Below are 26,774 nucleotides of genomic sequence, written 5' to 3'. Positions count from 1 at the left end.
CTGAATTTGATAGCAGCATCAAATTTCAAATAAGTTGTGAGGGGCAACAAAAGACTGAGAAAGTTGTAGAATGCTCCGAAAACAACCTGTTTGGAACATCCCACAGGTGAACAGGTTCACTGGTAACAGGTGATAGTACCATGATTGGTATGAAAGGGGCATTCTTGAAGGGTCCAGTTGTTCACAAGCAAGGATGGGGCGAGCTTCACAACAAAGGATTTTACTACATGGGCTCAAGAACACTTAGTAAAACTGCTGTCAGTAAATGCAGTCTGTTTGCAAATTATTGGATTCTGCTTTCATTTATGTTCAATACAGTGTACTAACTTTTTTGGGTCAAAGTTGTTATCTCATTTTTCATCATTATGTGTGCATTTTTTGTATTCGTGTCTTCAATCTCTTTCAGGTCAAGATTTAGTGGAATGCTGTTTCGCATTGATAACATTGACAATAAAACACAAGACAAAAAGCTGGGCATTATAATGCAGCTCACTCTCTGGAAAGGACTTGGCCTTTCATCACATGTGATGAAAAGGGTCCATTTCTAACACCTGAATGGAAAATGTGAGCACATCAGACGTACAATTATACAGGATCCTTGCTGCTGTTGTCTCTGACCTTCTTCCCGGCCTGAGGCATGGCCACATTTCCACCACCTCCTCAGGGACAAATAAAAAGGATCGGGGAGAGGAAAAGGTATTAAAGCATGAAAAGGAGGAGAGAAAGATGTAATGCAACGGGACAATCATTATTGATTGCTAATGATGAGCTTGTTACAAAATGAAATCTCACAGTGCTTATATTCACCCCAGCCTTGAGTCTCTGTATACTGCCTTGATTGACAGTCTGCGTCCACGAAAGCCATTCATAATGTGGACAGGCTTGTGCAAAGACAGCTGCGTGCGGACGGGCCCGTGGGCATCGTGACACATGACAACCTTGAAATAGCCAAGGCTTTGTTTGCCTAGCAGAGACCCACCCCTCGTTACCTATCTCGCCATTTTCCCTCCCTCTCTCTGTCTCACCTCATAACGAGCATCAACAAGTGATCTTGCTGGAACCACGCACTGGTCAAAACGAATAGCCGGAGTGTTACCATCAGGCTTTGAAAGCCTTATTATTACAGAGAGCGAGAAGCAAGCCTCACTGACAGAGGAGCGAGAGAGACAATAGAGAAAGAGATACCCTTAGATGAGACTGGGGGAGGAGGGCAGGCAGTTAGAAAAAGATAGGTGTGGGAGGATGCAGAGATAGAGGGCAGAGGGGAGGTTGATATAGAGGATTTATGAGGGTCAGTGTGTGTGCTCAGGTCAGAAGTGAGGAGGTGAAGAAAAGATAGATGATTGGTGTGTGGTGGATAGACATTATGCAAAAGAGCCTATAAATAAGAGGGGTAATGCCTCATCTTGTGGTCACCGTCCAACTATCAATATATCAGGTTTGTTTGGTGAACAAGGCAACCGCAAAACTTTTGAAATTTTAGAGAAAATGACCCCAACCCTGAACCGTATCATGACTGAATCTGAATAGGCAGAAGGAAGAAAGAGTATAGACGCTGACTGTGGTGCAGGACTTTGTCTGGAACAGGCTACCACTGTCAAAACATATCCTTTAATCTCTTTTCCCCGTGCCCAGCCCCCTTCTTTCTCTGAAAATCTAGGACATTCTTTTTCATCATCAGTGTGTTCCCGGGTCTCTGTGGTATGCTGAGCCCCAATGCCAAAAATGAAACTCCATAGTTAAGGAGTCTCTTTCTTTCTGCCAGTGTCTTTGGTTGCAGTCACTGTCCAGGGATAGGTGGTGTTTGGATGTGGCTCCCTTTGCCCTTTGCATCTATTCATATAAAAATAAGATATGGGCGAAGAGGAGGAATAGATGAGAAGTCATCTCCCACAATGTAGGTACACGGTCGTATTTGTGGGTGAAAAAAACACATTAACAAGAAGAATACATAAAAGAAAAGAAATGGAGAGTTGTCTGCATCTTGTGTGTGCGTGTGCATGAGAAATTACACTTCATTAGATCCGATCTGATTAGGATGGACTTGAACTGAAGAAAGACTGAACCGTTTGTAACGACACCGGATTATTTTTGTTTGCTTTCAAAGAGAAAATCATCATTAAGAATGTATAAAATATAATTGAAATTATGTTGGATGCGACATTTCTGGTTTGATGATACACCCTGGAGAAAAACAATCCACATCAAGCGACCATGATGCGATATTGTCTTCCGTTATCATTTCCATTGCCCATTGGCTTTTCTTTCTATCATTTCTCTAATGACAGTTTCATACCACACCATTTGGCTTATGAGCCATTGTGCTGTTTCTCCTAATGCCTCTGAAAGTAACAAACGGTAATGGCAAAGAAGATATTCCTCTCTCTTCAGCACTGTCGGATTCTCCTTGCTGTTTGTGATGGTGATCTTTACAGTAAAGGCAGTGTTACCTCTGTGTGCAAATTCTAAGCTGACAGCAGGGAATAGGTACTCGGACAAGGCTCCCTTGTTTTGCATTAAGCAATCTTTATGGGATGCAGTTTGAACCCATTCCACAAAACAATGCCTTGCGTCTGAGGCTGCCACTAGGTGGTGCTGAAATCCTGTCCTCCTCCCTGTGCTATGGACCCCCATGGGCTTCCTTAAATGGGGCCGACTGTGTTGTTGTTGGAGGAGTTGCCAGGCACAAGGCAAGATTTACAGTCCCAGGTTTAATTGTGTTTTGAAGAAAAAAAACAACTATAATGACATAGGAAATACAATAAAGCTATAATGGGCTCCAGAAATTCCAGTTTAAACACTGAACAGCAGAGCACTTAGCAGCCCACTGTTTGGTACCAGCAGTAATATGAAGATAAGAACTGATAGGGAGCTTTCTGCTCTGTTAGCCTGTGTTCAGATTCAGTCTTGTGATCTATTATTCATCCTGCTGATTCTTCTCATTGCAACTGGTTTGCATAAACCCACAGCATCATTAAATAAAATAAGCTAATTGATTAGTTTTACTGCACACTTTGGTGTTCACTGTATGTACACTATATGAAGATCTTCAGCTTTTAAGTTGGTTTCAGCCAGGGACAAGAGGAGACGAGCTGCATATGCATTTTAAGCCCCAAGACCATTGGGATATTGATATCACAAAAATGGATTGAGATCAATAGTTGCAAGGTGCACACATTATTTAAAACACTGATCCTACACAACATGGTAAAACTAAGAGCAGCAGAACTTCAAAAAGAAAACATCTCACAGCTCACAGCAATGTGGGAGCGAGAAAGAAAGACAGATTGCATCTGGCAAGAGGCTATGATCTATAAAAAGGAGCTGAGGAAGGGATAGACAAATCTGACTCTGCAAAAGCAAACAGATATATTGGTCTCCACCACTAAACCTTACCTAAGGCCGGAGGATCAGCAGTATTTGCTAGTCCGCTCCTTCCTGGCAAGACCACCCATCGCCATGCTGAGGCACGTGAAGAGAGATTACCTGGGATGTTCTCCTGTGGTCCAACACATAGCGACATATGACAGCCAGAGGAAAATTAATTAGCGAATGGGACAAGGTTACAGACACATAATGAAAGTTATTGGTCATGTCACTTCATCATTCCCCCGGTCCCCCTATTACTTTCCATCAGGTTAGTCAGCCGTGAAATGGGGGTTTCATATGACGCAAGGAGGAATGTAACACCACACCTCCACCACCAACATCTCCCACCCTATTCTCCCAGAAGGTTTGCACATGGATGATCAAGGCACTTAGACTAATGTGGATGGTGCAGGGTGATGAGGAGGGATTGGGAGTGTTAACCCATCCTTTTACATCATTATAACATTTTAAGAGATCATTCTATCAAATGGCAGCTTTCACAACCAGTTCCAGCCTGTATTCACCCACTTAACCTATATTCAGCTGGGGCTCAAAAAGGTCTTTGGCCTTGATTGCAAAGCTCTTAACGCAAAAGGGCCGACAGTCAGGTCCGTGACATGTTTGGACAGTCAACTATGGCGTTCCCATTGAGGACAAAAAAGTATAAAAGATGAATGGTTGAGATTGTGTAATTGCTTTCTGATGTTGTTCCTAAATGACTTGAATAAAAAGAGTTGCATCTCTTTCACAAATGGTTCAACACATGAAGTGGCTACACAAAGCTGACTCTTAAAATGGAGAAAATGGCACCAATGTTAAGTAGAGTAGAATAGTAAGTGAGTATTAGCCCACCAAAGCCAAAAACTTCTGCAGTCGTTTGTCTTTCGCATTAATAGAAAGCTGCAGTAAATCATTTTTTGTGTGCAATTAGTTGAAGTTTCCCCAATTTCCTGAATAAATGTTGCTGCAAACTACAGATATGTTCAAATCTGTACTTTTTATATGCATCTATGAACATCTGTACATTTTATATGTGTCATGTGAACATTTATACAATAAGTGGCATATTATGTTTAGTGTACAGGAATATGATCTGATTTTCATGTACGGAGGAGGAGGAGGGGACGGTGGTGCAGCTGGGCGAGATGGCTGCCAAGCAAGAGACCATAATAGATCTGTTCAAGACGACACGTTCTCACTCCCAACTTGTCAAATACAGCAGCAAAGTATGACACTCTTCCGACCCCTCTCGTGCCTGTTTTGCATGTGAAGGGCTCCGCGTTTGAGTTTGCAATAATACGTAATATGCAATATCCAGTTAGACTTTCAACATAAAGCAAGCAATAATGTAAGTTACACATGTGATGTATGATAACTTACTTATGTTCTTGGTTTTGACTCTTGGTCACAAATGGGAAGGAAATCCCAGTCTCTGGAGAGAAATCCATTGTATGACCCATGCGCCCCCTGACTCAGACTTTTCTCACTCTTTATACTGCTGCACTAGAGGGATGCTTCAAGAAGTGACGCTAGTGGGGTAAATACAGCGTCAAACTGAACAACACATTGGGTGTGAGAATGTGTTGTTCAAGACAGTGTTTTAACAGGTTTTTCTAAGCATGAAACCACTGGGTCTTTTTAAAAAGGGAGCACATATTTGATAGTGAACCACTAAATGTTTTTAATGTGACATCTGAATATTTTCAAGCAATCTTCGTGGCAACAAAACCTGCTATTTTTGATGAGACGTCGGTATTATTTCCAGCCGTGTTTGTAGCAACAGAACGTTAGTCAAAACATGATCTTTTCCTAACCCTAACCAAGTGATTTTCTAGGCTAAACCTTACCAAATCATTAGCACAGTGTTGTCACAACATTGAATTGAAATTTTGAAATTGTATTATTTGAATGTTTACATGCATCTGTGTTAGTGCGTCATTAGCTTCTCTTCATGTTCAAGTCCACTCAGACCGGCCCAACACACAAACACAGCGGATCCAGGAGGCCTGTCCTTGTACAGCAGATCATTTGTTCATTTTTCAGCTAACATTGCTAGATCTATTTTTTCTGACAGAATACACAATGTTAGAACATAATAATGAGGGTTGGCTCGCACCCTCTATTAAACTAACGAGTCATATTTTTATGCTGGGTGTGCATCCGCTGGCTTAATTTTTGCCTTGTGTTCCACTATTCCTGTATAGATATTTTCTGACACATTGACTAAAATACACCCCTAGGCAAACAAAAACTGAGTAAACTAGCTCGGTACAAACAGCTACATGCCATATGAATGCAGTTTATGTTGGATATGAGCACACAACAATAAACACAATATAAAACATGCAGATAAAGGAAGATATTTTGTCTTTGATGATAAATTCTTAAGGGAAAATTACTATTCCTTTTTATCAAGCCACACCTATCGGTGCAGGAAAGTCCTATAAAGTAGTTTAAAGACGTGAATTATAGAAGGCTTGTCAAGTGACAGCTTTCAGTGGATCATTAGATGGTATTTGTGCATCACAACAACAGACTTGCAGTACAAACACATACACATTCTGTCATTTTCTGTGTGCCGTGTGCTCAAATGGCCACCTTTGATGTGAAATGTGTTTGAAATCAGCAGGAACGGTAACAGACCTTTTTCATTTGTGAAAAGAGAACGAATTTTTCAATAATTTCAGTGTATTAGAGAAAAAACAGTCAAAAAAACCAAAACAAAAACAAAGGACCATCAAAGGAAAACATGGGCATGGAAGCACTTACTATGAAATGGCTGTGTGGGCAATTTATAAAGTTTCAAAAGTCCTATATCTCATACTTTCACTTGTTTTGTTATTACTGTTTTTTTTTTCTGTTACCCTCTGTTTAAGATGGGGCCCATCCATCACGTAGGCATCTCAGACATCAACGCGGTTCTCTAAATCAATGGCTCATTGACTGCCCCAGCAGCAGACATGGACACACGTCTGTCTCCCTGACAGTTACAAAAAAGGAACAGGAATACAAATTGGGCTTCACTGTCTGACTGAGAGGGCACAAGAATAGATCATTGACAATCATGACACAAATCCATCTCTGATTCTTGAAAACCCCTTTTCTATTGTTACCCCTGGTTCCCTCAAGTCCCCTTGCTTAGCATCCGTCGATATAGACATGCTTGGAATAGTCATTTATTTGGTCGTCTCTACAGGAGTTTGGGCTTAGGTGCTTTAGAGGACATTTTGACAACGGGAGAAGGATTGAGGCGAAAGCCCGTCAGTAGCTTTGCTGTTTATTGATTGCAAATGTGGTGAGAGCTTAATTGATTCACACTTTGAGATCAACACGATAATCTCTTGGCCTTGGGACTACAGTGGAGCTGTGCAGGTAGGAAACAGGCAGCTGGGAAAGGCAAGGAAGGTGTGAATCAGCTTAGTGGAAAGTTTAGCTTGTTCTTCACCATCGGTCAGTCAGAACCATCAATGCCGCTTTAGGGCCTATTAATTAGGGAGACCTTTGTGCAACTGAAAGTGAATATAGACTTTAGGTGTATAGTAAAAAAATTGCCATATCTTGCTAGTCAGCCTAGTCAGTTTACTGCCATATTCTATTAACTTACAATTCAGTTAGGGAACACGTAAAAAACAAAACAGATCAATCTGATTTTTTTTGTCTAACATTGTTACAATTTGGTAAAAAAGGTGAGGACCCAAATGCAGAAAACACACGGGAGGCATGATTAAGGCAAAAAGGCGAGCTTTAATAACTAAAGCTGAGAATAAACCAAAAATCTAATAAGTGCAAAAATGCCTAAAACAAAAAATAACAAAAAGTACAAACCAAGTACACTGGAGACAACATGGGTGAGAAAAACAGGGTTATCACAGGATGAACTGACAAAGACAAGAGGAAGCACAAAGACTATATTCACAGACACACTAACGAAGGGATGAGGTATAGGTGGAGTGAGGCGGGGAAAGGACAGGTGAGGGAAAAGAACGGAAAAAGACTGGAAGGAGGGAAAATCACACAGAGGGAGGAAGTGAAAAGCAACACGTGACACATGAGGGCACAATTTCAAAATAAAACAGGAAATAAGAGAACAACAAAAAACAGGATCATGACAAACATTGTGATATTGAAGCTTGGGATATCTGCCATTAGTACAGATCAAATTGTGATTACTTGTGATCCTCGCTACATCGTAGCTTCAGATTACTTTAGCCAGACAAGGGGACAACCATGCTAGGCCTTCACTTTAGAATCCACGCATTTTTGAAATGTTGCTTCAATCTGCGTATAGGTCTAATACGACTTTAGACCTCCAAATTGCAGTCTGGTAAGTTCACGGATGAAACGTAGTAAACCTACCTTTCATGTACATAACATCATCTTTTTTCTAAACCTAACCAAGTAGTTTTGTTGCCTAAACCAAACTGTGACCGTTTCACAACATTAAGCACATTCATTTCTGTTGCCGTGACAATGAACATCACATGACTAAGGATTTGTTCTGCACACAAGTTAAAGCTGAGGATTGGCGTATCACCTGGATGCAAAATTGGAATTTGGCATATGCAATGGAGGTGATTTACATGGAAGGGTAAGTTTGTGTTATTTGTCTGAAAATGATGAGACAGGGTTAGAGAAACATGCGGGAAGTGGTGAGTTGATATCTGCAGTGTTTTTGCTACTAACTGATTTGACTGAAATGATGTCACTGATAATGGAAGCACTAAATGTATTAATGACATACATGTAAAACCTGTAATGGTGTTGATATTGACACTCTGTCCACTTAATAAGGCTGGTGCAAATGTGGGTAAACATCAAGTATAGGCAACAGATTCTGTCAATCGTCAACTTAACAAGAAAACTGCATGTCTAATTATATTTTAAATTCAGATGGTCTCATGGTTATATAAAGTTACAGATGAAACAATCCTCCCTGAATCATTGGGCTAGAGTTGAGGTGGTCATGCTACAAAGGCTATGCAGGTTTTACACATCCACATGCATTCATTCCTTCATCAATCTTTCCATCTCTGCCTTTTTAGTCTCTTACATTTTATCCTGTTCACCTTCCATCTTACTCAAACAACCCCTAAAAATGCTAGTTTCAGTCCCTTATGCCCTTATTAGAAATCTTCCAGCAGTTTCTCACTCCATCATCAAAACCAAAGGACCAGTTGTTCGCCCATCAATACGACGTCCCAGGGTGAAGCCTTGAATCCGACAAGAGACAGAAGTTGCTGATGGGATTGCTGTTAGACCCGCAGGCGGCTGGCCAGGCAGGCTAACAAGTAAGTAGATGGACACCTAAAAGAGTTTGTCAGAATGAAGCTGCCTTCTCAGTGGTGTTCTGGGGCTTAAAATGGAAAAGGCAGGATGAAAACAAGGCTACATGGGACCACAGCCATTTCTCTGTGTTCTGCAGATGAAGAAAGGACGCCTGATCAAGCGCAGCAGGGGAAGAAGGCAGGCTGGGAGGCCAGAGGGATTTGTGCCTCTGTTTGTGTATGTGTGCGTGTGTGTGTCTGACCATGTGTGTATGTCTGGGCATAGGAGTCATAAGATTTGCTGTTTTCTGAAAAAAAATCAAAAAAAAAAAAAACACTGCCCCTTGGCCAAATCGGCAGAGTCCAGGAAAAGTTTTTTTTCTTTTTTCTTTTTTATCTGTTCAAGTTAATATACTGTAATAACAAAGTTGCGTCTCAGATGAAAGGCAAAGTTGTCTGTGATTTATTTTTTATGTAAGATAACAGAGATGTTAGATGAGGGCAGGATGCCGTAATAGCAGGAATATACAGATCATGGTTTTTTTTGTTGTTTTCTGCGGATGCTTTTCCCTTTTACACATCCCTTTTTGAAAATTGTCAGAACTGAGTTTGAGATTTTTTACTATTGTTGAATCCATTACAAGGTCTCAAGCACACAAAAGAGACTGCAATCAAAATCATCCGTCGACCTTCCTTGCGACTAGAGTTTTCAATCGAGTTGAGGCGAACTGTGGGAAGCAACTACATATACACATGAACATAAAAAGAAAGCAATTGATATTTTGTCTACAAGGTCAGAACTAGATGATGTGAACTTCAATGAAATACATTCATTTTTAAAAACTAACCCTAACCCAGTTTTTCCCTGAGGGGAAATATTGGCTTAAAAGGCCTAATGCTATGGTGGGTTAACACATGCACAAAATAGACCAGAAACCATAAAGGACATGATTGTTTTTAAGGTGAGGGAAAGATTGTACTTTTGGTTATATTGAAAAAGCCATCATCTCCTATTGTCTCTTTTTTCAAATCAGCATGAATATTTTTAATATTTAATCAAACTTAAATCAGGTGCTTACTGTTAATTATCTAAACATAATCACATACATGTTAATCAGAAGCAGGTATTCAGATGTGGATAATAAAATATCTTGAGTATAAATGCTTTGCATTGCAGTGAACAGTTGGCAGATATGTTAGATATAACTGTTTTGGTTGTATGTTATAAAAAAACAAACAAAAAAACCCCCAATGCAAATAGAGAAGATAACATTTAGAGATGGGTTCTGATGGCTGACTCCCTTCAGATTTGAATCCAAGTCAGTAAAATACCTGGATTCATTACAATTTGTGTCCTTTTTTGCCTCTTTCTGACACAATAGGCACCTGCAAAGAAAAATGCTTATACAGTGATACAGTTTTTAGACGCCCTGACTGTACGCGGCAGAGTGCTTTAACCTAAATATTCCAAAGTGCAGATTCACTTCACCAAAGCCAATAAAAACAACTACAAAATTCTATATTTGCAGACAAGACTCTTTTTTAGATATGCATCTACAGGCTGTAATGTTAAAGTTAGAAGATGCAGCATTTTTGGTAACTTGAGAAGGATGAGTGCTCTGCCTCGGCTGACTGCCAGTGCTAGCCTGTATTCTGTGAACCATCAGATTCTGTGGGCTATGAAACAATGATTTCACCTTCAGGCAACGTTAAGTGCAACGTTCATGCAGAAAAATGTGTAATTTAACAAGATGATATTTGCTGAGTGATTAAATAGATCTGATATAATTTCCACTGGGTTGTTATTACCTTGGCATCTGCAGCTTTGGCAGCTGTAGAATAGACCACCAGTGAGGACAAAACACAGTTTCAAAAGAAGGAAAAAAAACAAAAACAAAACAAAACAGAATGGGGTTAATGAATGTCGCAGAGCAGTGAGTAAATATGTGTTGAAAGTGCTACACTGTAAACCCTGTCCATGGTTAATTTATGATACTGCATGAAATAAGAACAGCATGGATTTCTTTTAGAATAAGATGTCTTCATTTCCCACCAAACAAACAAACTTAAAAGATTGGAAGGGGAATCAAATGGATACCCATTTTATAGGCAGATTCAGAACGTGATTCACGTTTGCTAAAATGCAGTTAACGCAAATTCCTCTTCACGCGGTTTATTTTTCAGACGCCCGTACTTTGGCAAATCAGGAGCAGCAGTAATGTTGTGGATGGCAGAAACAAACCTCCTCGAGCAGAAAGGGATAAAGAAAAGGGTCTTTAGAATGGCAAGTTCAGCTTCAAAGTCCTGCCAGATGGTTCTCTCCACAAGAACAAAGTTATTTTCATTTACTGTCGATGTGACTCAGAGAGCCCTCCTCCCCCTCGCCAAAGGCAGATCACGATGGATAGTTTGCAACAGAGACTCCTGGACAACTCTACATCGGCAAACTTTCAACAGCGATAGCTAAATGGGTGGCTACATCTTGCAAGGCCGATCAACTTTGTTCAGTCAACCTTGACGAGTCAGATAAAGTTGGATACTACATTGTGTTATTATTACTAAGGAAAGTTACATTCAGGTCACAATGTACATCTGTTGTTGCTTGTTGGGCTTGAGTTTGTCATGTTATGCTTTCAGCATATTTTTTGAGCATGCAGTACCTTTGAGGTTATTCTGGAGAATATTCTGGACAGCATTTGTCATTGTTTTGGATTGTTGCAATAATAATAAACATACATTTGCATAAAGAAAGTATATCCCGTGTTGAGTATTGAAAACTTGAAAAAATATCCCTTTAAAGGTACATTTCAAGGTGATTAATTTGTGATTAATCGCGAGTTAAGTAAGGACAATCATGCAATTAATCGCGATGAAATATTTGAATCGATTGACAGCCCTAGTCTAAACCTAACCAGACCTTAACCACAGGGTTGTCATGACATAAAATTGAAGCATAGACATGTAACATTTCCGTGGTTTGCAGAAAAATACAATGCCAGTTGCTAACCCAATACAATTGGGTTGACAACTCATGCGTGGACTCTCACCTGAGCAAGCCAAAAGATCAGTTGGAAAGGAGCAATACAACTGGCAGTGGCATAATCATCACAATTTGTTGGAGGCACAAAGAATTACTGTAGGTGGACTGGTGAAGAGCCAGCTGTGTAATTGTCAGAACAAGTTCAGTGGGGAGAAGGAATCCTCTCTCTCAAAGGCCAATTTTACGACACTTCAATCATTTGAAGAAAAAAAATATCCAGACCTTTTCCATTCACAGTACACAGTGAAGTAACCCAAACCCCAGGCAAAGACAGAGTGACAGGTCTGAATGCTGCACCGTACCTTTAATATAAACTGACTGTGAATTTAGCACTTTGCTGTGAAATGCACCTATGGTTTTGTCAAGAATGAGAAATGCGTTTCCCTGTCTATTCTGACCTGACAAATATGTTTTATCCGCCAACGACAGGACCTGCTGCTCTCATTGTCTGCTGTTGCCTGATCACTCTCCTGCTTTCATCTTTGTTGCGGGTCTCCAGCCAGGCGAAAGTAGCGTGTAACCCTTAGGTGAGACATCCCAGCATTCTCCTTCTTTCCCATGCATCAGGAATCCAGCATGATGTCTGTCTTGGTTGCTACAAATACTACAAGAGTCGACTCTACTCTCCCAGCTTCTTGACTGCCAAAATGCATTAACTAGTACCAAACTCTAAATAATTAAATATCTGGGTGACAAGGCTTGGCAAGAACAGAACACTGCTTGATTAAAACTTTATCACCAGACACTATGAAAAGTTTCCAAAACAATTAATTATCAGGGTATTAATGGTGGCGTGTCCTATGTAAAACACGATAAAGCAGAGGACTTAATTAAAAAACTCATTATATTTCCATTTTCACAATTTCAGAGTTTTCAAATGAATATGGCATAATTTTTTTCTTTTTCTCTCTCTGTTTCTCTTTCTCTTCTTTTCTTGCCTCCTCTCATTCTTATACACAAACTGACACACACACTTGCCTACAGCAGGCATTCATGTACCACCTCCAAAGTGGCTGTGTGTGTGTGAACTTTCACATTCATTGTCACAGTTATATATTTTAATCCCAGCTCTTCTCATTTACTTTTTCTTTTTTTTTTCTTTTCCAAACAGAGAAATTGAGAAATTAATTTCCGTCCTCCAGTGCAGAGGGGGGATCCGCTAGAGAAAGCTGCTCATGCAGTCTTGTCAGTGAGGACATGCGGGAGTTGAACACCTCGGTGGCAGGTGTCGCGCTGCTCTTTTCTCTTCTCCGCCCCTTCACATGCCCTCACTCACACTTGTGCAGACCCAGTCCTCATCTTTTATGGAGTGAATCTGCATCAGCATAGTCTGTGAAAGAAGCCTTTTATTGTACCTGACCTCGACCTACCTGACGAGCTCGGTCCAAGGCTGTGCCCTGCATTTAAATATCAAGACGGAGGCAGCACAATGGCCTGAAGGACTGCATGCACAAAACCCTCCTTGGTCACTTAGTATACCCTGTCATAACAAAACTCATCCCAGGGTCCTCAACCACACAAAAGGCCTCTTGCATATGCTAAACTATTTGACAAAAACATGAATAGAGACTGCTGGCAGGTCAGAGAGTTCCCATAGGACACGTTATGCAGCAGCACTAGAGGGACATATACCTGAAAGGCTGCGCAAACAACCTTCTACTGTGAAATTCAGCAGCACACAGGTTAAGTTTCCAGCACATGGAAAAAACACACAAGCAAACAAAGAACTTGAGTACAGGACATTTAGCACTCACAGCTACCATGCTCACAAGCAACTGGGGTCAACAACAGTACTTGAGACAGCAGTGTAAGGCACTCCATAAATGCAATCGTTAATAAACAGAGGAGTGGGTCTGTTGCCAGCGCTCCTGATGCCATTGGTTAGCTTTTTTTTTGTCTTGACTCCTTGTGTATCAGTGGGTTTATGGACAAAGCATAGAGCGGGTGGCCGTGGAAAAACTGGAAACGGATGATCCCATTTCACTTCCTTTAGAATTTTAACTAGATGAGCTTATGGTACTGTGTGTGTGTGTGTGTGTGTGTGTGTGATATTCATGAGGCTGAGGAACAGAGCAGGAGGGTAATTTTCTGCACTCACTGAGCCAGGCATTCCTCAGGACAAAGGGACTGGGGAGACACATAGATTACAAGGTTGAACAGGAGTGATGAGGGGACTGTGCGCACGCACTTACACAAACACCTACCCACATGCCCGCGCATACACAACCCTCCCCCCACACCGCAAATGTACACATTCGACACCCCTATTTCCTCCTCGCCAAATCCGACTCCACCCCGCTACCTCACGGCCGCCTGCTCTCCCAAATCCCTCTCTATTCCCAAATTGCTTGTCAAAAGGACGAAATTAGAAAATAAAACTGTGCGGCTGACAAACAAGATTACATGCTGTTTGCACCTGGTCGTGGCAATTAAAGCTCTGATGACAAGCGAGGATGGCCTCCTAATGTGGTGTCTCAAGGCATATCAGCGTTTTCACAACAAGATTGCGCCCCACGTGCCTTTGTGGCAGTGCTGCCAGCCGCACAGCCTGTCATTCTTTGGCCCTTCGTGCTGTCTGTCGTATTCTGTTGCGAGCACGTCTGGGATATGCTACATTGAGATATTCATAATTAAAACTGTGGCAACAGATACAGTCATAAAAACACTCCACTGATTTGGATTTAAAGGCTAATTTAGCTGATCCAATAAGGAAAGAAAACAGGCACAAGAAAATATGGGAGAAAAACTGTGCGTGTATAGAAACACAATTCAAATTTAGCTATACAAATTCCAGATGTCTTTGAATAGACAGTAAATATTGTTGCAGGCAAATATCAGAGTTCAAATATGCACATCGAGCAACTTCTAAACACATCCTAATTTGATGTTCTGTGTGTTCTGTGCAAACAGTGCAGTCTGGGGCTTCTGCTCCAAGTCCTCATGTTCAGCGGCTTCAGCTCAAGGGAATATTCTGAAAGCCCTTTATCTTAAATAGCCCTGTTTGAATGACAGCAGACAAGCAAACAAAATTGTTTAAATGTACCACTTACATGAGCTGATTGCTTTCTTCTCTCATATTTGTGCCAGAATAATAAAATGGACCCTTCGCGTAAACAGACGCCACATCATTATTTCATAAGTTTGCTGAGTTGAGCGCAGTAAATTATGTACACTATGCTTTCTGGGGAAGACAGGCCTTTCTCTCTACGTTAGTGTATAAGCTGCCTAGATGAGAGCAATGTCTATATGCCATATGCTGAGAAATGTATTAAATCCCAGAAGAGGCTTAAGCATTAAAGAGGAATTTAACTGGCAGAGTTCACAAAAATAATAGATACGTAAGTGAGTGTAAATCTATGGATAAGCTCTGTGTGAGGCCTTGTTATACTTAGTATGTGGATAAAAGTGCCTTAGAAATGCACTCCATTAGCTTTAACTGCTCATATTCACTATTCACCCGCTCCTTTTGCATTTCTAAGGTTGTTGATTCAAGCGTTTCTGGTTTTGATTATCACGATACTGGGTTGGTTAAAAAAGCCTTTTTCTTCTTTGGCTTGATATCAAAATGATAATGTTGGCTTTTTCTCATCCCCTTTTGGCTCCTTGACGGTCTTTTAAGGTCTATCATTGACTGTGACTAGCCTATAAAGAGCTTAAATCTCCTCATTAGCAGTCGCTCTCCTCCTGCTATGTTGGCTCTGTGTGGTATACCTCTCCCTTTAGTGGTTTCCAGTGTCTCTATTGGAGAGCTGGGGGCTTCAGAGTGACAGATGGAGGCTGCTTTGTGACCCTTAGAGATTGGCAAGCCCTTCTGTCCCCTCCTGATTGAGTGTCTAACTACCGGTCGCTCTCCTCACGTCAAACAACCCTGCTTTATGTTATCTAAAGCCGTTCCCACTTGGCCCACTTGCTGCGATAGCAGTGTCAGATCCTGACAGCCGTTGTCATCTGCAGCTAGCACTGATGCCACTGAGGCTTGATGAATGGCACTTTTATGAAAGCAGTCAAAATCGAACAGGCACGGGTTTGAATGAAGATATGAATATGAATATTAGGGGGGAAACAGAAGGGGTAAATAAAATAATTTCTGGTTTGTTTTAATGACAGATGAGTTGGGTTTGGAAAATGCAATAAGTGTCAGAAGTTTTAAACCATCACAAGAAAGTTTTTCTTTGTGTTAAACAACTGAACATTTTTAACTGATACAAACTTGTTTTTTTTTTGTTGTAGCCTTTGGCTTCACTCTAAAATAATCAGCATTCACATTAAAGGAATAACAGCAGTTTATTATTATTCCCAAAATTATAACCCTGTTTTCTTGCTTAACATAGTGCAAATGCAGATAAAACACCATGTGCGGTTTCTTATTCAAAAACCCAGTATTTATTTTCTTTGCTCTAGCCAACATAAAACCAAGAAAACACTGCCAGAATGGGCAGGCATAACCAACTGAGCTGGCCGCAGACAAAAGACACTGAACTAACTGACGAAATAGCTCTCCCAATGAGGAAGAACTGACTGGAGTGGAGGCAGCTTCGTCTTGGCATCCCTAAGACTCAGCAACCAGGGTCTGGAACAAGGCTAGAGACGGCTAGATGTCTTTTTCTGGGCAAAAGGTTCACAGCAACAACAATCTGAGGTTTGGGAATAACTTAAAGTAAAGGCTACAAGCCACTGCTCCATGAAATTTGACTTACCTAAACCCCAATTATCATGTAAGGCTGAGGTTGGTAACATTGGAGAAACCAGCGAGAGTAAGCTAGATGTTGAATGTGCTCAGCTGAAAACTGCATAAAATCACTTAAATCGCTCGACAGGCCGACAGGATCAGACCAGATCTAATGTTAATTAATGTTCTTCTGTACATCCAAAAAGTCACACAAACAGTCCGGGGTCATAAAATATCCACCCTCCCAATAAATCCAGAGCTCCATCAGAGCTGTCTAAAAATATTTATTTCAGAAGCTTGACGTTTAATTCTGTTTCCTCTGTCCTGTCAAGTTTATAACTATAGCTTTTAGTTTTGCTGCTTTATGCCATAATATTTGCTGCAGTGACATTACTACATGCATGGAAATGTTTAAAATAGTGAAAGTAGCCTCTCTAGTCGTTAAAGAAAATCGATAAAGAAAACATTCTGTATGAAAGGCCTTGATTTGTTGTGGATCCTGCCTTCTTATTGAAGTTAGACTATTCCTAAGTTGATTGATTGCCTATTATGGATGCATTTAAAAAAAAGGTTTTAAAAGAGAGAGCGAGAAAGAGAAAGCTGTCAGGTCACTCAGTGATGCCTTAAAACGTGTACGTTTTGTGCATGTCGCATTAGCAATGCCGGCTTGTGGTTTCATTCTTTCTGGTATCTTAATATTATGGCAAATGACTACCTAAAGCCCCACAGCTAAGAAAGTGGGGGCTTGTGCTGTAAAATAAGGTGAGGTGTGTAGGTGCAGTGCTGTCTAAAGTACTGAAATGAAGCGGAGGAGTTCGATCCATAGACAGACAGATAAACAGAGGTCACTCGGTTCAGTTCCTTAGCCTGCTTGCTTTTAGTGGTTGTAAATAGAATTTTGAGTATGTTAGTAGACCACAGACAGGAGGGGGGAAAAAACAGGAGAGAGAAGGGACAGTCAGATAGAGAGGAAGAGCACTGCAAACAACCGCAAACAGCTGTTACTCTGCGTCTCCCCGGCTGATTTTAAGCGGCTCTTGCGAATGATTGGATATATTTGTTTTGATAGCTGTTTAGTTATGAACATAATGTAGTCCTCCATGGTTGTTAAAACAAGAATGATTGTTGGTCAAATATAACCCCTCCCTAACCTCAGCCTCACCACTGCTTATGGAAATCACCTAAAATGATCATAATGAACATGAACAACAAACATGGCCATTGTTAGTACTAACAGTTTCCAAGCTAGCATGTTTTGGATGCACTTTCTTTGCCATTCATGTGCAACAAGCTCGCTTTAGCCTTGGATATATATCAGCCTAGCCTTATGGAAGACGCACAATGAGAGTCTGGATATAAACAAAATTTTAATATATAATAAAATACATTTTTTAAAAATACATTACCTACCCTAGCTGTTATCAGCTGCATTATGATCTGCATGCCGACAGAGAACCAATGTGAGACCGCTATAGACTGAGCAATCTGGTGAAATGTGTCTGTCTTATGCTTCAGGTCACTGTTGACTATTTTACCACGACCATAACTTAACTGTAACAAAGCGGCTAATCATAACCTTTTAAAAAGTTTACCATGCTTTAGTTGCAAGAACAGATATCGTTGGAAAAACAAAGGTATGCTGTCAATGATGATGCATTCAGTATAAACATTTTATGACTTGCTAGATACGCTAATTGGAAAACATTTCCTAATTGTGTTAATAAAGAACCCCATCCTGGTAGAATTACAGCTCTCTCATAATATTTGGTGAAGCAGATTAGCAGTGTATACATTTTTAGGTTTGTTCGGGGACAGAAGGTAAATGGATGAAGTTATGACCCACAGACATCAGCAAGCACTCATTGCTCTGTACCGCAGCCATCTCCACTTCTTATTTTGGCAGCCTTTTTGCTGTCAGTCTGGTTTCCACCAAATAAAACATGTTTAGTTTATTTGACAGGTGACTGATTTGGCCAGTTAAGAACCTCCTTGTCTGCATGTTATTCTCCTGCTACAAGTGAGGGACTATGCACCGTATAAGAAGGATTGAGCCCTGCACTGTTTACCCAATATGAAAACTCTCAAACACCGTTAGAGCTGAGAGTCACACTCATAGTCACTGTTCCATTTCAAATCCTGTGTGCTGGAGTACAGAGCCAAAACAATGAAAACATCGCTATCCTACTACTTTCTGACAGCACTGCAAAACTATTCTTATGTAGTGCAACACATTTAGCTCTGATTTTGTATGTCTTTTGAAGAGGAATTTGGTATGTAATGCTGAGATGCTAGTTTTCAGCTCCAGAACATCCAGTCATTGATGTGGGAGAGTGTCTGGTCTATTTGGGATTGAGAGGTACCCACAGATGGAGTGTTCTGCCAGGCAGTGAAGAGCAACAGAGCAAAACAGCGTAATCTAAAACAGAGTGTAAATGTGTTCTATCCCACCTGCACACTCTCGTGTCTCTCTTTGCCCTGCTTATTACATATTAAATACATGATTCACGGGACTAAAACAGTGTTGAGGAGGACAAAGTGTCCAGCAGCATTCATATCTCAATCATGTTTCATGCAATCTCTGACTCTGCCAGCTTGTTTATTGCTCTCCTCGTGATGGCAGCAAGCCCTCTTGTGTCTTTATAGTAATATCTTCCAAAGGAGCACTCACAAGAATGGATAGGTACAGAGTGAATTCACTGGTACCCTGGGCTCTCTTTTTATTCTCAGACAATATTATTAAAGCATCTCCGAAATAGATGCACTCTGCCTTTCAACCTACAGGCAATTATCTGGCGTTCTGTAATTGGCAGCAGAGAAAAAGGGGGAAAAAAATAAATCAATATTCACGTATGAGTTTCTCAGCATGTTTCAAAACAGCTCAGACTGATGCAGAAATGCCCTCTCTGAGCACACAGAGGTATACAAGGTTGGATTTAAAGGGATCTGCGGACTTCTTTGCTTGTTTGATTTTTCAAAATGCGCATGCTTTTAGTTGCATAAAAATCTTTAAGCAGGTACCGAGGGCATGCGAAAAACACACTGGAAATGCTAAACAAAGCTTTTTTCACCTGAGATACCAGCATAGAGAAGCCAACAAAATGAAATGAATGTTTTAAGATATCTAAGGACTGCTGCAGAGTCAGAGAAAGTTCATCATTAAATGCATTCGTAACACACTGCATTATTGTACAAAACTTGTGAGTAGTCATGAAGGAACAACATAACGAAAGTCAATTAATGAATCATTAATAAGTACTATCTAATTAACTTTGAGTTGAGCACTGAGTCACTAGGGAAAAGACTGAGAGATACCGTCAGTTCACTGCCCTTGCACTGAATAACTCTTCCTGTTGATTTTCAGTCTCTCTATGAGTCACGCTTTATTTCAGACTGTAATTTTGCAAGCTGTTAAAACATTTAATAAATACTGTAAATACACTTTGTGACAGCAGTTTGTGTTTGGAGTTGTTGCCTTTTCCACACAACTCAAATCTCTAAGCTTAGACTGATAGCTACTCTGTCCATTACATTAAAAAGGAACCAGCATCAATAATGATACAGACTATGACATAGATGTAAACATTAAACTACATACAGTATGTGGTCTGAATATGACATTTTTAACATCGACTCATTAATATGTATCACTTTTCTTGGGGGCAAGAAAAGAGTAACTCATGATTAAGTAATGAGTAACTAATGAGTCGTTACTAGTTTTGCGGCGCTCAGCTGCTGATTTCTAGTTTTTCAGGAACAACCCAAGAAGACAGTCACCACTATTTCAATTCAAAGATATTTTGAGCCTAGTCTGTTCGCTCGTATGTCTCGATTCGGAGTTATTCAGGAACTACTTATTAAGGATTTATTAATCAGGTTGTTCTGATTCGTGTACCATACTGTTAAGTGTTACCAGTGCATTTTGTTGCATAGGGATGGCTTTTATTTCTGCCTATTTCCATTTTCTTTTTTTTTATAGCTGTCTACTTTTGCAACAGACTGTGCATGCTCCCCTCTGTGATGATGTCTGAATCCTGTATTTAAGGTGGTAGAACCTGTCTAGACAGTTAGGATGAAGCTGTATCCTGGCAGAATGCTGGTAAACAGCATTTTATATTCACTCTGCTGTTCTGTGACTGTATGTGTAAATATCAAGGGAATTCTCAGACAATACATATTCACAGTCAAAAAGCAGCCCTTGGTATTTTTGTACTCAAAATATTGCATTGCTTTACACGTGTTGACTATTTCATGTTTTCGATGGATGGATGGATGGATGGATGGATGGATGGATAGATGGATAGATGGATAGATGGATAGATGGATAGATAGATAGAGAGAAAGATACAACTTACAAGCGTTACAAGCGGTGGTGGGTGAAATATCTGCAATATGGCGCCTTTAGCTTTGGTGATTTCTGTTGTGTTACTGTGGCAATGCTGGTATTATCACAATGCCATTTAACATTTATCTGATGGGGATAGAAAAGCATGGATGCTCTCAATTCAGTCACAACTTCACACTATCAACCACGTAATCAAATAAAAAAGAATGCTGCTCCATTACTGGCAGCTAACATTGGCAGTGCTTTACAGGGTAAAATTAGCAACCAGTGCCTCTACCCTGCCAGCCTGCACTGATATTAGAGGAGTGGTACCAAGTGCAGCAACTTTGTTGACTTTAGTTAAATTTCAGGCTGCATATGCCATCAAAGGGGAGGAATTAACATTGAAATATATCAAAATGTGGGACTGTCATGTACAAATCAGCAATAACAATTAAATGTTAGCAAGCTATCGAGTAAGCTACTGAGACATCAGCAAACTGGTCGCGATTGTTTTGTGCGTGTTATAAAGAAAAGGACCATAATACATCAGAATGGCAGAGTTATGTATCATAACCCTCAGTTTGCAGTGTGCTTGAAAAATCTCTGTTTGTAGTCCTAACACTTCACCCTACATCTCTATCCTTACAAGAATTGGGACACCCTACCCCTTGACATGAGCATGTAAAACGGAGGGGTAGGGCTGAGTGGTAGTGGCGAGAGGCATATTGTGATTGGGTTTTGGGCCTAACCCTAACCCTTGGATCATTTTTATCTATTAAAAAAAAAAGAGCAAAAAGTTTTCACGAAAAAATCCAAACGTTTAAAGCTTACTATTTTGGGACAGTTGTGGGGTTTTGGGAATCTACACAAGAGACATCAAACGAGAGTGGACTATAACCCTTCTTACCCAACTGTCATTGTACAGTGAAACAGGGTTTATAGTTTCTACAGTTTCCCCAAACTATTCCGAGTGATCAATTCCACCAGTTCCAGGTCCAGTCGTCCCAACTCAGCCACAGACTGCACTGTTTTTCAGTTAGCATCACTGACTCTGAGGAAATAGGAAGCCATACTTGTACACAGTATTCTGGATATTGACTCGTAACCCAGTTTTTTTAAGGTTTTATTTGAAATAGGATGTTTATATGTGTGGCCAGCTTGGGGCAGTGAAACCAAGTACCCTGACCAGTGAATAGTGCCCAAGGATATAGTTATGAGTAACTTGCCCACATACTGTACACACAGTGTTAAATACACACAGATTTGTGTACTTAAGCACCAAGGTAAGAGTGTCCATGTGAGCATTAATTCATATTCAGATTGTTTCACTGATTTATTAAAGGATTGTTAGGCACTCCAAAGGTGCTTAAAAGGTAAATTATCAACCTGATTTTTAAGCAAATGTTTAACTTTGAATAGCAGAGATTTAATTAAAAAAAATATAGACAATGCCTTAAAGAACTTCACTATTAAACATTAGTGTTAATTCAGTTATTTTAATTAACACACCAATATGCTATTTAAAAGGAGGGGGAGCTCTGACTACGTTCTTGGCAGTTTTCTTACACTTGCTCCACAATCTGCCTCTGAACAAGAGCTGAAACAATGTTAAAATAATTCATTCTAATACAGCTGGATTTTCAGGATACAATAAGACCGAAACTAGAATGAGAGCATGCATGCCGTATGATACAAATCATGAAAGGGAAAGATAAAGAATGGCAAACACAGCTGTGGATGTAAAAGGGTATTCAAACACACAAATAATTGGAGGAATGACAGAAACAAGACTCTCTCTGCGAACAACAGAATGGAGGACAGTCAAAAATAGAAGGCGAAGAATACAAAAAAGGGGAAAATTGAAAGCACAGCAAAATAACCAACAACAGAAACAAATGAAGACAAAAATAACAAAAAGAAAACGAAGGCAGAGCATCAGTGAAAAATTGGTTTCAGTTATAATGATATTTTCCATATTTAATATAAAACTAGCCGTCGTGGTTGGCACTGAATGCCCCCAAACACAGACTATTCTCACAAACTTTGTGTCACCCTTTTGTATGGATGGAGATGAGTCACCTTGAAAGTCATCTCAAACATCAGAGCATGGCAATTAACAGAAACAAACACAAAACTTGCCAAAGTGACTCATCAGGCAGTGGCTACAGTATATGAATAGGAACGGAAGAGGACGACTGCCAGACTTGAGATGATAAAGGAAGTCACACCGCCCTTACTCCACCTCCTCCAATGGATCACCATTGTTGAGACCAATCTCCTGGACAGATATTTAATTTAGAAACGCAACATGCACAATAGTTATATTAGTCAACTACACTGACTCAGAAACGACCTTTAAGATGGCTCTTATTTGTTTGGGATATTTATAGCTTATTCTGGTTATGTAAAATGGGATGTGGCATTTACATGTAGCTGCTCATAAATATTATACTTGAGACTGAAATATTGAGGGAATAGTAGCATGCGAGTAAACATAGTCTCTGCCAGTTCCATACGTACAGTAAGCAGGTGAATTAATCAATAATGAGATTCAGTTTAATCATCCACAAACAGGAAGTTGCACCCTCAAGATGCAATCTTTTGTTTTGCAACTATCCTACATGGATTCATACGTATAGCCCTGGCCTGTGTTACCTCACATTCAAGTTACTCCTTTTTGTGTATCTACAGTCTAGCTTTAGCCTGCATGTGTAAGTCACCATGAAGAATAGTGATTAGCTCTCCTTAGTTAGCCTTGCATTTCTAATGGCAGAATTACAAACAGAATAAATCTGAATGCCATTAAGTAACTCCACCATTTAAAACTTACTGTAAAAAATTGGGTACATGTTTATATTCTCCATACGTCTCTTACTGTCTGCAGCTCCGTGTTCATAGTGATGAAGTGCATAAACGTGCTGTTGTTCAAGTCCATGTTTGGCTGTTGTACTGAGGTTGTGGTCGTGCATTTTAATCAGATCATGCAATGCAGTCTATATAATCTTCAAATGCTGATGTGTATTTCATTTAAAAGAAAAAGCACAACTCTAAAGTTCATGTAGCCCATCATGGAGCAGTGTCAGCATGTGTTTGCTCTATGCATGGTGATAACTGAAAGTGACAGCTTAAAGTAGAAAGATTTGGTTGTGATATTGAAAAAAAAAATCATTTAAGTGATGACTGTTTAAATGCAAAGTAAAACACAGGAGGAATAGAGAAAACAAATGCGTGTACATGAATAAATAGCAATTAAATGTGCTGTCAGTTCACTTCAATCCGAAAAGTGTGCTTTTAATTATACGCTGACTCGCTGCTTGAGTGTACACTATGTAGTGTAAGCTCAACAGTACACTTCAGAATGTAGACTTGAGTTTTCTATTTGAGGAAAAATGTCTCTGTCCATGGTGCTGAAGTCCGCATGGAGAAAAGCCTTTGCAGACAGGATTTAAAACACAGCGCACACAGTTGCATCATACAGTAAACGCACATGTTACTGTGTCTGAGAGAGTGTTGCTGTGGGGGACATCAGACTTGACAGCAGTGGATTGTCAACCTACTGTCTCATGGGGAAAACAAATGTCTAATGCAGTGTACTGTATACAATGCTTTACATAAGTGAATCTGTCCTCTCCTCAATAAGATTATAGACCAATCAACAAAGTTAAGGTGTCTTATTAAAACATGAGTTGTTATCTGTATGCATCCCTCCTCTTAAATGACAGGTCACTTTTAATTACAACAGATGCTTCTCACTTCCTCCATTTGCACGTTTTAAGGCAATAAAGTCAAGAGGAAAATTAAAAAAAGGGAAATAAATGAAGAAAGAGAGCCTATCCCCTGCTGCTCATTGGTTCTCTATGTCTTCCCTGGTCCAGGAGGAGCACTGTCACATTTATGCCTAAGAAGACAAGTGCTCCCGCAGCTCCCTCTCCTGGGTTTTCCTACCCCATCCCTCTCTTTGAAGATCCTTTTTTTTTTCCTTTTGCAGCATCTGCTTTTTTCTCCTTCCCCCAGCCACTGCTACATTGCCTCCCTTCCTCTTTTCACACTTTGATTGCATGTATCTCTCATCGGAGTCCTCTGGCTAATTGCATCATTCTAATGGTCTTTTTCATGATCACACTCTGTGGTAAGTTGACGTTTCATGCGGCTTATTAATTAGAATTAGCGAGAATAGGACAGAAAAGTAAAGAGAAAGTGCTGATCCGTAGTTTGAGTGTAGAAATTGCAATTGTCTTGGTTCGGGGTATTGGGACTGCGAGGGGATCAGGAAATGAGGCTTGGATCCAAAAAGTTTACATCATTCCTGGCTAACCCCTTTATTTTAATCCCATAACATTCCCAGTATAAATAACCACTCATTCTGTGTTCATACCAGTAAACAGGCGAGTGTAGTAGTGCTCTGATGTCTATTGACATTTTATCTCACTTGGCTGCAGCCATTATCAGCAGCATCCACACAGCAACAGGACTTGGCCTGCTAGTGGAGAGAGTAGGTGTCTCCATCCTCATCTTCTCTTGGCATACACATTCACACACACACACACACACACACGCCCACACACACACACATACACAGTGGTGGCAGTGAGGCTGTTGGAAGTCTCCTCCTTTAGCTGGAGGCTTACCTCTCTCTCTCCCTCCCTCTGTCTCTCTCTCTCTCCCTCCCTCCACTCTCAGTCACTCTGAGATGCTGCCACGTCAGTGCAATTTAACAGTTCTTTGATCCATGTCCTGAGAGTGAATGGCAACAAATTAAGCAAATTATTTGAACCACCCACGGGCCTAAGGCAAAGAGAGAGGTGGAGGGAGGAGGGACCGGGGGATGCTACAGTTGTTAAAAGGAGGGTCGAGTGTGACTGCCAGAGCCGTGACAGAGGGAATAAAAAATAAATAAATACGTACTGTATATAAATGTATGGGATAACCGAGGAATGACCTGAATGAGGGGAGATGTGTTCTGCCTCAGTAGTCTCCACCTGCTCTCACAGAGAGCCTGGTTCAGTAGTTAGTGAAGGGCTGGCTGAGCTATTTACTTTGGCTTTGGCAGCCGATTTTTGTGAACAGTATCAGAAAACAACATCACCATTACATCTTATCTTTAGGAGGAAATAAATTGAGTGTGAAAGGAATTCCTGTCTCTTTTCCTTTGCTTTTCATTGCTGGAGCAAAACAATGTTTGGTATTTGCTCCCTGATGTCTCTCTGTGTTTTTTTGATATATTGTTATCGTAGTCCTGCCGGGATGCTGACAGCACTTTAAAAAATAAAAAAAAACAGGAAGGAAAGAGCAGAGGTAAATTCAATTGAGATGCTTTAAAGTATTGAATGAAGGACAATAAGACTCAAACTACAAGGGTAGACACATATCATGGAAAGTTTTCAGCCATTCTTGCATTCTTTTCATTCATCAATATTGACTTATTTTGTAGGGGAGAAAATAAGAAGGGGACTGCACAGTGCTCTGAAATCCTTGTTGTTAGAATTTTCTTATTTATTTTCCTCGTATGTCACAACAACTTCAAGGGAAAAAAATATATAAATATATATATATATATATATATATATATAAAAACTGAATTTGACAGATACCCTGCACCCCATCATCTGAGGTCAAAGATGGTCTTGCCAGCGTAAGTGCAGACAAATTGTCATTTCAGAGGTTTTGCTGCATCTTTTCCTTCGATACATGCCATCTGCTGACAGAAATTGTGCTGCAACAGTTACAAAGTTGTTATATTGCTTGTAACTTCTCCTTGTTTGGTAAAATAATGAAGGTGATGTAAATCCAAGCCAATTTTTCATCGACCAAAAATCTCTCCTTCCGAAGGAGGCTGAGTGCGACCCGCGAGATGTCAATCATTCCCTGCCATTACCTCTCTTCCAGGGCTCCAGCTCCTGAAATAACTACGCTCCATAATATTCACTATTCCAGCCGTCATGATTATGTCGCTCTCAGCGTTCAAATCTCTGAGAGCCTCCTGCACCACATCCCTCTACTCAGTCATCAGAATTTAAGTTGGATGTGTTGTCCTCATCCCCGGTGTCCTCTGCTCAGTTTCTCATAGTTAACAGGAGGAACTGGGCAGACTGAAGCCTAGGCTTCTCT

The sequence above is a fragment of the Pagrus major genome, chromosome 2, assembly GCF_040436345.1.
Source record: "Pagrus major chromosome 2, Pma_NU_1.0".
Taxonomy (NCBI): domain Eukaryota; kingdom Metazoa; phylum Chordata; class Actinopteri; order Spariformes; family Sparidae; genus Pagrus; species Pagrus major.
Note: the sequence above shows the minus strand (reverse complement) of the source record.